Here is a 13,415-nt window from a genome sequence, read left to right as displayed (position 1 = left end):
GCAAGATAGGACAAAATTAATAAAATACAAGTTTCCTATTTGATAGGAGACAAAATAATAACAAAATGTTAATGCAAAGCAAAATGAAACGAGCACCAAATAACCATATACTGACTACTCTCAAGGTTCATGTGTTATGTTTCTGAGCACATAATCCCTTTCTTTTTCTGACAGAAATAGCAAAAAATTAGCATTTACTCTTTTCTCATATAATATATTAAACCCAGTCTAATGTTCCAGAGGTTTCTATGAGTGACCCCTCACCTTTGCTGGATTTCAGCTGCCTTATATCAGCTGCACATTTGAGATATAGGAGTTCAGAATTCCAGGGGCTCTTTGAAAAGTACAGGAAGGGTCAGCATAGGCAGTACCCTCTGCAGGCCACTGACAAGATCCTCTCTTCTCTTCAACAGTTAGTTGTCAAGTTACAATAATAATAATGCACACACATTTCATTATCATAAAAGTAGGCAGAATAAATATAATTTAGATTCTGGGAAGAAAACCAAATTTTGTGGTGGTCCTAAGAAGGAAATGTCCAGAAATCCAAATAACACAGAGGCCAAGCTTATGAAGAGCAATGATTCTGGATGACTTGCTTTTAGCCATTGGCCTCAAAGTGACAACATGAAATAATCAACAGATTGAATGAATATACCCAAACTGGGAAATCCCACTGGACACTTCCAGGATTCAACGATCACATGAGCACAAGGAATAACCCCCTCAGGAAGGCAGCGTGTGTAATGGAAAAGAAATCAAAAAAGAAAAAAAGAAGAAAGAAGGAAGGAAGGAAGGAAGGAAGAAGAAGAAAGAAACAAAGAAGAAAGAAAGAAAGAAAGAAAGAAAGAAAGAAAGAAAGAAAGAAAGAAAGAAAGAAGAAAAAGAAGAAAGGAAGAAAGATTAGGATATCCTTGATTATTTGGGTGATATAATCAACCTCAAACAAGTCAGTGAACATCTCAGAGCCTCAATATAATTATCTCAGGTTAAAATTACTATTACTACATAATATTACAAAGATATTAATATCCCTAGCTTAATTCTTATATCAAATCAACAAATTTCTAGTGTACTTATCAGAGTACCCTCTAAAATATAGGCATATACAAATGAAGAAGACGTAATCCCTGCCTTCTAGAAATCTGATGGGTGAAATAGACAAATAAACAAAGCAGCCAATACGTTATAGGTACTGGTATAGAGACATATATGGTAAGAATTAGGGAACTAGAGAAGTTGGTACTTGAGTTGGGCCTTAAAGGAAGTTTGCCAAGCAAAGAGTCCATGGCACAGCTGGTCAAATAAATGGCTACTGTGTGGGAGAACGGAAAGGGGTGGATCAGTATGGCCAGTTCAGGCAAAGCGCTTGACCCCAGCATGCTGAGGGAAGGCTGTGAGATGTGGGGCTGAGAGGTAGGCAGGTTGGAGGCGGGGTTCGTTGAGGGGGTGGGCTTGTGTTCCACGCAGTAGAGTTCATCCTTTCCCATGGCCAGTGTTTCTCAAATGTCTGAGAGCTACACACCACAAGCTCATCTAGAATATCTGTTTACAACACAGATTCCTGGCCTCCAGCTCTGATTCATATAATCAGAGCCTCTAGGGTGGGGCCCAGAAGTATTTAATTTAACAAAGATTTCAAGTAGCTCTTATGGATTTAAAACTGGGGAAGCCCTGCAGTGTAGATATTTGCAAAGCACTGAGCATTTTTTTAAAAATTTTTATTTATTTATGATAGTCACACACAGAGAGAGAGAGAGAGAGAGAGGCAGAGACATAGGCAGAGGGAGAAGCAGGCTCCATGCACCGGGAGCCCGACGTGGGATTCCATCCCGGGTCTCCAGGACTGCACCCTGGGCCAAAGGCAGGCGCTAAACTGCTGTGCCACCCAGGGATCCCAACACTGAGTATTTTAAACAAGGAGTAACAAGATGAGTTCTGTTTTCATAAGACCCTGCTTTGCAAGCAGCATAGAGCATGGATGAGAGGACTACAAGGCAGAAAGCAGCAAGACAGAATAAACAGTTCCTGCAACTGACAGGTCAAAGAGCTGAGAGTCTGAGAGAGAGTCTGTAGGGATGCTAGAAACTGGACTGGTCAGCTGAAAAGATAGTCATCATGACCAGATTGTTGTGAAAGTAAAGCTCAATTTAGAGGTTTCTGGCTGGAGCCCATTCACTTAGATCAGAGATCAGCAAGCTATGGCCCAAGGGTCAAATCCAGTCACTGGCCTGTCTTTGTAAATAAAGTTTTATTGGAACACAGTCACACCAATTTGTTTGGACCCATTTGTTGGACTAGAGTTGCCTTTCACAACACAACTGAGTAGTTGTAGCAGAAACCTGTAGCCCACTAAGGCTAAAATATTTACTTTCCGGCCTTAACAGAAAAATGTGCTGACCCTTGACTTAGATAAATAATAATAAGGGAAAAGAGGGGCAGCAACTGAACTGGAGAGAAGGAAACTGTTCTGAGGATGGAATGAATTCTGTTTGGGATATAATGAGCTTAAAGGTATCATGGAGCATCCATGGAGATGCTTAGGCGGTCTATGTGGATTAAGGACAAAAAAGTGCTTAGAGTGGTTTCAAGATGCTAATTAAAGAAGGGGATGAATAAAATGCTCAAGGAAAAACAGAAAAGGTAGGGAGAAAAGGAAAGAAGAGATAAAGAATAAAACAACAGCAGTCATGAAGGCAAGAGGAGTGGGCAGAGACAAGAAATTCAGAAGAGGCTGCAGCGAGCAAGGAGGACAAGGGCCACAGAAGTCAGGGAGAAGCCAAGAAAAACCAAGGATGGATGTGAATCAGAGCAACAGGAGAATGAAAAGTGGCTTTTGAAATTGGCAGTTCCAGACATATTGGGGACCTCTTCCCGAGCAGCCAGTGTGCATGTGCGGGATGTACGGTGACAATGTATCTATATCTCCTCAGCTCCCATTCACTCAGTACTACTTATTTTCTACATAGATTGTAGATCATGCCACTTCAGTAGTAGAGAAGGGTAAAGCTTTTGGCTGAAGATGATGTCTGAAATATATAAACTTTTTTCCTCATCCTTCTTCCAAAACTCCATTAAAATGAAAACAAAACAAAACAAAACAAAAATAAAAAGGTATAAACCCACAAGGCCAGAGATTTCCAAGGGCATATACCTTCTGACCAGAAATGTTAACAAAACCCATGTATGATAAACACCTGAGGATAAAGGACAACTTACTCAGATTTCATTGCTCTTTACTAATTGTCTGCCAGGGAGGCAAGAGTGACTGGATCATAGCATTGAAGTGAATATCTGCCTCATAGATGGTGAGAGCTTAGCCCCCATTCCACACCAGGCACCCAGAAGAGCAACCAGAAGCCTTAGGCATCCCAGGCAAAATATTGAAGATTCTCTTCTAAGCAAATAATCAGATCAAGAAGAAAATACCTATAGATACCAATATTAGGGTGAGGAACCCACATGGGTTGTATGCTTGCTCCATTCCACCCACATAAACAGAATTTCCATTGGCCTCTCAGTGCCACACTCTTAAATATGGATGAGCAGGCCAAGGCCAAGGCCAGTAGACATTTTAGGAAAACTTCTGAGGTGAAAGACAGAACCTAAAACAAGCAGACAAACAAAAAGGTGGGGGGAAGACTGAGGAAACAGAAAAAATGCAGGGAGTCCAAATAAAATTCAAAAAAACAAAAATTAATCTTCCCAGAGCAATAAGAAACAAGAAGCAAAACCAGAATGCTATATAAACAAAAGAACATTCAAAGATTGAGAAAGTGCTCTTGGAAATTGAAAATAGGTTAGCAGAAATAAAATGCAATACAAGAATTTTGAAGGTGAAGTTGAGGAAAGTAGAATGTAAAGCTACACTACCAAAGAACGTTTATGTAAACTAAGGAAGGAAATTTAAAAATCCAGGAAACAGGTGAATCCAGAACAGGAAAAACTCAAAAAATGATTCCCAAAGTAATGGAAGGGAGGGGTGGATTATGTTCAACCCACCCATGCATAGTGCACTCAGTCTAGTTAAGAGCTAAAGAGCAAAGAAAGTATATCTCCAAGAAAAAAAACAGAATAGAGAGATTGACCGTTGTATTTCACCATATTTATAAGAGTTTGTAGTTCCAGGAAAGCATCTAAGGATAAATAAATGAATAAAATTCCATAGGAAAGAAGATAAGAAAAAGTAATTAGGCAATTATTAATCCCTTGCTCCCAAATTTTTTCTTGCAGAGAAAAATATATATAAAATCATAGATACATGCCTTGGATATAAGCAAATTATCTTTGCCAAAATAAACATTCAAGTTTGTTTTAACCAAGATTGTGACATAAATAAATTGGAAGGAAAGTAATACATTATGTTTATGATACAAGAAAGCTAAATCATAGTTTTTGATGATAAAAATCTAAGCTTCATTTTGGAAAACAATTCGGAGCCATCTAGGGAAGTTGATGATATGCTAGCCTAGTACCAAAATTTCTGCCTGTGGAGAAACTGCTATAGGACCAGTAAATAGATACCAAAATATTCATAGAAGTATTGTTTCCACACACAAAAAATAGAAAAACACAAACTCCACCAGTGTTCATTTAAAAAGCCAAATTTGGGGATATATACATTAAAAAATGGCATGCTCTACAACAGACTTCTCAACCTCATTGCTATTGGCATTTCAGGCCAGAAAGTTCTTTACTATAATTATTTCTTAATGTTATATCTTATGCCCTTTTCTGTATATATGTTATATTTCACAATTTAAAAAACAAAGAGAAAAAGGAGACTATAGATAACATCCAATTGAAAAATCAAGAAATGGGTGCCTGGGTAACTCAGGTGTTTAAGCCTCTGCCTTCAGCTCAAATCATGTTTCCAGGGTCCTGGGGTCAAGCCCCAATTGGGCTCTCTGCTCAGTGGAGAGCCTGCTTCTCCCTCTCCCTCTGCCCTCCTCCTCATCTGTACTCTCTCTCACTTGCTCTTTCTCAAATTAAATAAATGAAATCTTAAAAATAAAAGAAAGAAAAATCAAGAAACAGCAGTAAAACTATGTTATTTAGAAATGTAAAGAGGAAACTATGAAAATATATAAAAAGTAAGAAACAACTAGGAAAAAATGAGAAAGAAGTTATTTTAGGGGTGTAGGATTCATGAGAGCAAAGGAGTGGAGGTAAGGGCAGGAAGCTACTATTATCCATTGTAAACATTTTTACAGTAAACTAGGTAGATGCATTAGTTTAATCAGTATAAAAATTAGTCTTAAAAACTGGAATAGCAGTACAGTGAAGTAAGTGGACACATTTCTGAATCATAAGCTCTGTAATCACGCTAGCTAGCCTTTTTTATGCTTATTAATCACAATGATGTTTATTGTATGCTGACTACCTGGATTCTTTGGGGCTGGCAGAAGTATAAACAGGTTATTTTACTGATCAGGCAATATAGAAGCATTTATGTGGATAAAGATCTATTAAGCAAATAAATCCCAAAGGAGATTTTAAAACTACAATGTATTTATTCAATATGATAAGCAGGCAATTTCAAATGTTTTCCTAAGTTAATTCTTGCAAGTTTAAACTTTAGCAAACCAAAAGAAACAGGGTAGAAGGGGATCCCTGGGTGGCGCAGCGGTTTGGCGCCTGCCTTTGGCCCAGGGCGCGATCCTGGAGACCCGGGATCGAATCCCACGTCGGGCTCCCAGTGCATGGAGCCTGCTTCTCCCTCTGCCTGTGTCGCTGCCAATCTCTCTCTCTCTCTCTCTCTCTCTCTCTCTCTCTCTGTGACTATAATAAATAAATAAAAATTTAAAAAAAAAAAAGAATGGCTTCCTAGGGTGTGACATGTAAGCTGAAGTCTGAGAGTGAGTGGGAGTTGGCCAGAGAGGACAAGAACTAGGAAATTTCTTCCAGGAGAGAGGACAACATGCACATAGCCTAGAGATGAGAGAGGACATGACTTCTGAAAATGTGTGTGTGTACTGTAGTGTGTGTGTGTGTGTGTGTGTGTGTGTGTGTGTGTAGCATCAGAGAGGCAGGGAGAAAATAACAGGTGAGTAAAAAACAAACAAACAAAAAAACAAAAAAAAAAACAGTTCAAAAAGAAGTTTATACAGCAAAGTAAGAGGTTCAGATTTGACCTGGGTAGTGACCGGGAGACAATTTTAATCCAGGGACGTATATTTAGAAAGATCACCATGGATGCACTGTGGACAATGGAGGAGAGCATAGGTGAAGTTCCAGAAAACAGTTAAAAGGCCATAGGTGATTTATGTAAGAAATATTCTACCCTAGTCTAGGGTAATTGTCCTGGAAAGATGTAGCTGGACTACAGAGCTATATAGAGGGCAAATAAACTGGACCTAGTGATGCACCAAAGGGCGAGGAGACAGTCGGTGTTGCATGTGATGCCATTCATAAGGACAACCCAGCCTGGGTTTTTTTCTTTCTCCAATTTTTTTTTTAATTCCAGTTAGTTAAAATATGGTATAATATTAGTTCAGGTGTAGCATTTACTGGTTCATCACTTAACATACAACACCCAGTGGCCATCACAATGAATGCCCTCTTTAATACCCACCACCTATTTAGCCCATCCTCTGCTTACCACCCCTCCAGACCCTTAACCATAGAGAACAAACTGAGAGTTAAAGGAGGGGAGCCTGGGATGCCTGGGTGCCTCAGCTGTTGAGTGTCTGCCTTCGGCTCAGGGTGTGATTCCAGAGTGCTGGAATCGAGTCCCACATCAGGCTCCCCGCGTGGAGCCTGGTTATCCCTCTGCTTATGTCTCTGCCTCTCTCTGTGTGTCCCTCATGAATAAATAAATAAAATATTTTTTAAAAAGGAGGGCAGCCTGTAATTATTTTAAAGGATGTGCATGTGTGCATGCACATGTGTGCCAGAAATGAAGAGAGAAAAAGCATTTACATGAATTTGACTTGGCACTTCTTAGCCTTGAAGGGCTTGTAAAACATTATTCTTTTTTCTTTCTTTTTTTTATACACAAGAATCTTGAGAGAGTTTACATTAATGATGGAGGCAGACTGCTAGAGAGGAAGAGGCCAGAGATACAGAAGAAGGGAGATATCTGAGAGAAGAAAATTCTGAGAAAGTGTGAAGATATGGAATCACAAAAGGAGAGTTTGAGTTTAGACAGAAGAGAAGAGCCAGACAGACAGATGAGAAGAAGGAGGAGAGAGACAACTCAATTAATTATGGTTCAAATTTCTGTTTTCTTATCTTGTGGCTTCTAAAAAGTTGTTATTAAGATAAATATAATCATATATTTACAAAATGTACTTTGGAAAACTGAAATACATTATATTTAATTTGTTAGTTATGCAGAATCATTTCCTTATACATAATAAACCATGTTAAGGACAACAACGAGTTTGTTGCAATTATTATAAGAAAGAATTACCTAATCCCTTTCTATAAATACTGAGTGGCAGCTTGAGTTTAAATTCTAAATTCCTTAGAAGTTTGTGATATGCTTCTGCCTCTTTTGTAACCTCACCAGTCACTTATATGTAGATTTAAGTTTTTGTATGAGATGACTTGGATAAGCAGGCAAACTCAACAAATTCAGCAACTCATGACAAATTTTAAATTCTGGGTCACATAACATAATTAATATTAATAAGTGGATTTTCCATTAAGCATTCCAGATACATCAGGAGCTGAGTAGCTTTAAAATGCTTTGAAGAGGGATAGTCTACATTTATTTTAAAGAGGAAATTAATTTTGACTGTCATAAAATTACTCCATGTTCAAACATGTTGAGTCTTAAGAAAGTAGGACAGAGGTTATCTTTCATGACCTTCCTTCCTATTTAATTCTTCAATTTAATATAAATGGTCTTCCAACCTTACTGTACCACTGGAACACCTGTGTCAAGATCACCTAGAACTCAATGTTGTCAAACTCAATAGGCATTACTCTGTCCTCAAGACCTCTAATGAGCAATCAACGAGACTGGCATCTTCCCCTCCTTTAAACACTCTTCCAGTGACTCCTGTGCCCCATGTCCCAGTTTTCATTCTGCTTCATTGACCATCCCTTCTTAGGTTCCTCTGACTCCTGACCCAGCCTCTATCGTGCTTGTGGAACCTCAGTCTCTGGCAGGTTCTTTTCTCTCCCTGCTTCTCTTGGTAGCTGATTAAATTCATTCCCACCACACTGAAGCAGCTGCCAACTTCCACATTTATATCATTAACCTACCCCACTTCTGTTCCACATTTCTTTTTACCACAGCATATTTGACATTTCTGCGTGAGTATCCCATGAACATAGGAAACCTGACCTATCTAAAATAAAACTCTTCATTTTCTCATCACATCTGCTTTCCATCCCTTGTTATGCAAAGTATACTATCAGTTACCCAGTAGTTCAAGGAACATTGACTCCTTCCTTTTCCTCACTTCTTACAGCCAATGCAACAGGAAGTTCTATCTCTGGATTCTACTCCAACGTTTCTCTCAAAACCATGTACTTTTCTCCCTCCCTTGCTTCTGCCTGGTGGGGTGGGGCAGCGGTGGGGAGAGACTGTCATCATCTGGATACCGGATCTGTCTATTGATTGGTCTCTCCACTTCCATATTTGTAAAATTGTAATATTTTATATGTATATTGGATCATGACACTATCTACTTTAGCCCCTCAATAAACTCTCCTTACACTTGAAATGAAATCCAAAGTCTTTTTTTTTTAAGATTTTATTTATTTATTCATGAGAGACACAAAGAGAGGCAGAGACATAGGCAGAAGGATAAGCAGGCTCCATGAAGGGAGCCCGATGTGGGACTCGATCCCGGACTCTGGGATCATGCCCTGAGCCGAAGGCAGACACTCAACCCGAGTCATCCAGGTGTCCCAGAAGTCCAAAGTCTTTAACAGGAGCTATAATATCTGCATGATGTAGACTTCTCCTATCTTTCCAACCACATTCTTGGGTCACTCCTCATTTTGGTCTGCCAAAAACTCTTCTAGGCAGTTTTCCTCTGGATCCTCAAAGCCAACCAGTTTCCTGCCTCAGGGCCTCTGTACCTACAAAGAGGTTAGAAGACTTTTTCCTCGCCATTTCCTGCCACTTTTGGCATAGCAAGCTCCTTCTTTCGCTTTCAGGTCTCAGTTTTAATGCCACTCCCTCTAAAGGTAATGCCCAGTCTAGAGGAGACATTTAAGCTGAGACTGGAAAGAAAGTACTCTCGTATTAGACTCTCTATCTGAGGTCTTTGTGTGCTTCCTTCACAGCTCGTATCACAATTTGTGATTTCTTTATTCTTGATTTGCTTGCTTGATTTGGGGGTGGAAGTCTCTCCCAGGCAAAACTCTTTAAGGGCAGGATCCTCACCTATCTTATTCACCATTGCATGCTTAGCATGTGTGGACAAGTAATATATATTGAATGAGTGAAACATCTATAAGAAATATTCTCTAAAATAATTTTAAGGGGATCCCTGGGTGGCGCAGCGGTTTGGCGCCTGCCTTTGGCCCAGGGCGCGATCCTGGAGACGCGGGATGGAATCCCACGTCGGGCTCCCGGTGCATGGAGCCTGCTTCTCCCTCTGCCTGTGTCTCTGCCTCTCTCTCTCTCTCTCTGTGACTATCATAAATAAATAAAAATTAAAAAAAATAAAAAAATAAAATAAAATAATTTTAAGACAATTGTTTATTCAGCCTTAAATATCCTCTTGTTCTGAAAAAATAATCCAACTACCTGAAATCTTCCAAAAACAATTTTTTTCCTCTAACAAATTGCTTGGTTTCATAATTCTTTCCTGAATCGATGGCTCTTCTTTTATCCATAGACTATAGTCAGTGAGAGCAATGACTACTATTCTAGTAGTGTTCTTTTTCATTTTACCTCAAGCCTGGAGCCTATTCTGAACTTAGTGACATAGGAAAACACCACATCTTACTTGTCATAAATAGAGCAACATGACCTGAACTCAGATCACTTGCATGAATAAATGGCCTTTCCTTTATGGAAAAGGAAAGTGATTGATATTATAATGAAATAAGACTTTTCTATTTTCTTCTGTAAAACATTGTTTGCCACTACCCAGACAGATAGATATCTTGTGTAACAGGCATGTATGTACCCTAACAAAACATTTTAAGCTTGCCTTTACCAAGAAAAACATGAGCCAAGAAATTACTTTATAGAAAAGCATTAGATAGTTTGTTTCCAAGACTATTGCTTGAGAAATTATTGTTTTAGTGTCAACTTTAAATTTTTAATCTGATGTAAACCAGTGTCAATAGGTCAAGGCATGGCAAATAGATTAATAAATTCAGATAAACCCCAATACATCCAAAACAAATTATAGGCTATTCAGCTCACAACAGCAATTGGGAATAAATAAATCAGGCTAGTATCAATCCCAAGAACCCATTACTGTGTTATGAGAACTTTCCTCTAATACATGCACCACTTAAGGACAACAAGCCTGCTTCTCTTATCCCTAATGTACACCCCAAACTACAGAATCTCTTCAAAAGCACTTCCATGAAATTATTAGCCATAACCTTCAACTCTATTACTTAGAAAAGTCATGAATTAGTCAAAAGGATTTCGAGTTCATCTCTTTCCAAATACTGTGATTCCTAAGAAATCGACTGTGCCAGAAATAGGGGTAAGCAGTAAGACCACATGTAGTATCAATCTAAAAGTGGAAACCAAAATTAGATACTGCATGTTTTTTTTCCTCTTTAGAGATTGGTAATAAACATGTGGTGAGCAAAAGGAGTTGATAAAAAGTGAATGTGAAGAGGGGTGCCTGGATAGCTCAGTCAGTTGGTTGAGTGTCTGCCTTTGGCTCAGGTCATGATCCCAGGGTCCTGGGATTTAGTTCAGTGTTGGACTCCCTGCATAGTAGGAAATCTGTTTCTCCTTCTTCCTCTGCTTTCCCCCTGCCCTGATTCATACTCACTCTCTCTCTCTCTCTGAAATAAATAAATAAAATCTTTAAAAAAAAAGCTGATGTGAAGAAATATGTCCTGTTCATCCTATGTGCAAATATTAATAAGTTGGTCTCCACCTCCAGCCAGGGCCTGCACGTAATCATGACTTTTAAACTATGGTACTTGTAACCTGAGCACTGAGAGGATTTTTTTTTAAATATTTAAAGATTTTATTTATTTATTAATGAGAGACATACAGAGAGAGGGAGAGGCAGAGACACAGGCAGAGGAAGAAGCAGGCTCCGTGCATGGAGCCCGGTATGGGACTCGATCCCGGGTCTCCAGGATGAGACCCTGGGCTGAAGGCGGCGCTAAACCGCTGAGCCACCCAGGGCTGCCCTGAGAGGAATATTTTTAACCACCTATCCCATCCTGCTTCTACCTTACTACACACATACGTACACATACACATGTGCATACACATACATGCACACATATTCATGTAGGAATGCACATACCACACACTCACATACAGACTCCCTGACTTCTAACTCCTTGAAGCATTTTTAAAACCCAGCCCTGGATGAGAAAACACTGCTCCTCTCAGTAGCTGCCTCCTTTGTCCTGCAGACTGTAACATGTAAATCTGATTTTCTGGAGAAGACAAACCGTTGAAAATCTTGTAAAGCCCTCAGCGTTTGATAAGCAGTGAATTTTTTCTTCATTCCATTCATTCAAAGTAAGGCCTTTCCTTTTGATATAATCTCTGAATTTCAGAATTAAACTTGCATAAGAACCTCTTTAGCTCCAAATACTATCAGCATAAGATGCCTGGGTAGCTCAGCGGTTGAGCATCTATCTGCCTTCAACCCAGGGCGTGATCCTGGAGTCCTGGGATCCAGTCCTGTATAGAGTTCCCTACATGGAACCTGCTTCTCCCTCTGTCTGTGTCTCTGCCTTTCTCTCTGTGTGTGTCTATCATGAATAAATAAATAAAATCTTTTAAAAAATACTATCAGCTAGTATAGGTGATACTATACTAGTATCACACTAACCTGGATTGGTGTCATTTAAAATTCTGATTGCCTACTCTTCAATGGGTGTCTCATTTGACACACCATGCAGTGCTGTATGCCCTGGAGTCCCTAAATCACTTCAGCCCAACAGTGATCTGTAGAAAGAAGGGCCATTTCAGCTTCACTTTGTAACTTGAATACCTTGTCCTCTAATGTTAGTGTACCTAGAAACCATAATTTTTTGGTAAAAGAACAAGTAAAGATTGTTTACTTTAACTTCTAAACTAAAAGTTAGACTAAAACAAAGAACTTACATAGAAACTCTGAAATCCTGTATTGAATTGTAAATATCCTAATGAACTCACAATATATTTCCTCTTAAAATATGTATTTTCTAGTTTTTTTCTATTATAAAGCCCTAGAAAAAAATCACCAAATACAGTTGCAAGATGTACTATCACAAGTGCCCAGATTATAATTTCTAAATAATATTAACCACAGGAAAGATTTCTCATTCGAGAAATGAATGACTATAGCTCTGAAGTAGAATATGTATAATGTGGGTCTGGTACTTCTTATAATAGCAGAGGGCAAGGAAATTATCAAAGACTTAGGAGCCAGCTTGAAGGGGTTCCCCCTAACCAAAGAAGTGTCATTTGAATAATCAAGAAAATAATGACTACAATGGGTTACATCACATCAAATATATTAAAAATCAATATATTCAAAATAATGCAATAAACAAAAATATCAATGGTTCTATTGCTCTTTATACACATTTCTATTATATCACCACATAATTGCCTATGTTTGTGGCCCCTGACTAAATGAGGAGCTCCAGATATGGAAATACCATGTTGCATCCATTACTGCATCACTGAAGGAAGGTAAAGAACCACTGCCCTGTAGAGGATGCACTCTACATCTCCATCACTAAATCCACTCTTATCAAGGTCACTTGTGGCTACCATGTGGTTAAATCTAATAGTCAGTTTTGCCCTTTCTAAATCTAGCGGCCGTATTTGACACAGATGATCAATCATTCTTTCTTTCCTGAAACACTATCTTCCCTTGGTTTTTAAGATATTACTCGCTTTTCCCCTCTCAGTTCCCTTTATTCTTCATTTTTTAAAACTAAACATCGGAGCAATCCAGGGTTCAGTGCTCAGACTGCTTATCTCTGCTCTCTACACTCACTCCTTAAGTAATCCCACCTCGCCTCTTGGCGCTAAATTTTCTCTATATGCTGATGACTCCTAAAGTTACATTGCTTGTCTCAACTTCCTGTATGGACTTCAGATTTGTATAGCCAACTGTTGCTTGATAAATCCACTTGGATATTTACTGGGTGCCTTCATATTAATATGAACAAAACTAAAGTCCTGATATTGCCAACTCTCTCTCTCTCCTGTACAATCAACATCTAGCCCATTAGCAAATTCTATTGAAATTACCTTCAAGAAACATCTAGAATCTGACCACTTCTCTCCATATCCAACA

The sequence above is a fragment of the Nyctereutes procyonoides genome, unplaced genomic scaffold (assembly GCF_905146905.1).
Source record: "Nyctereutes procyonoides isolate TBG_1078 unplaced genomic scaffold, NYPRO_anot_genome, whole genome shotgun sequence".
Lineage (NCBI taxonomy): Eukaryota > Metazoa > Chordata > Mammalia > Carnivora > Canidae > Nyctereutes > Nyctereutes procyonoides.
This window is presented reverse-complemented; position numbering follows the sequence as displayed.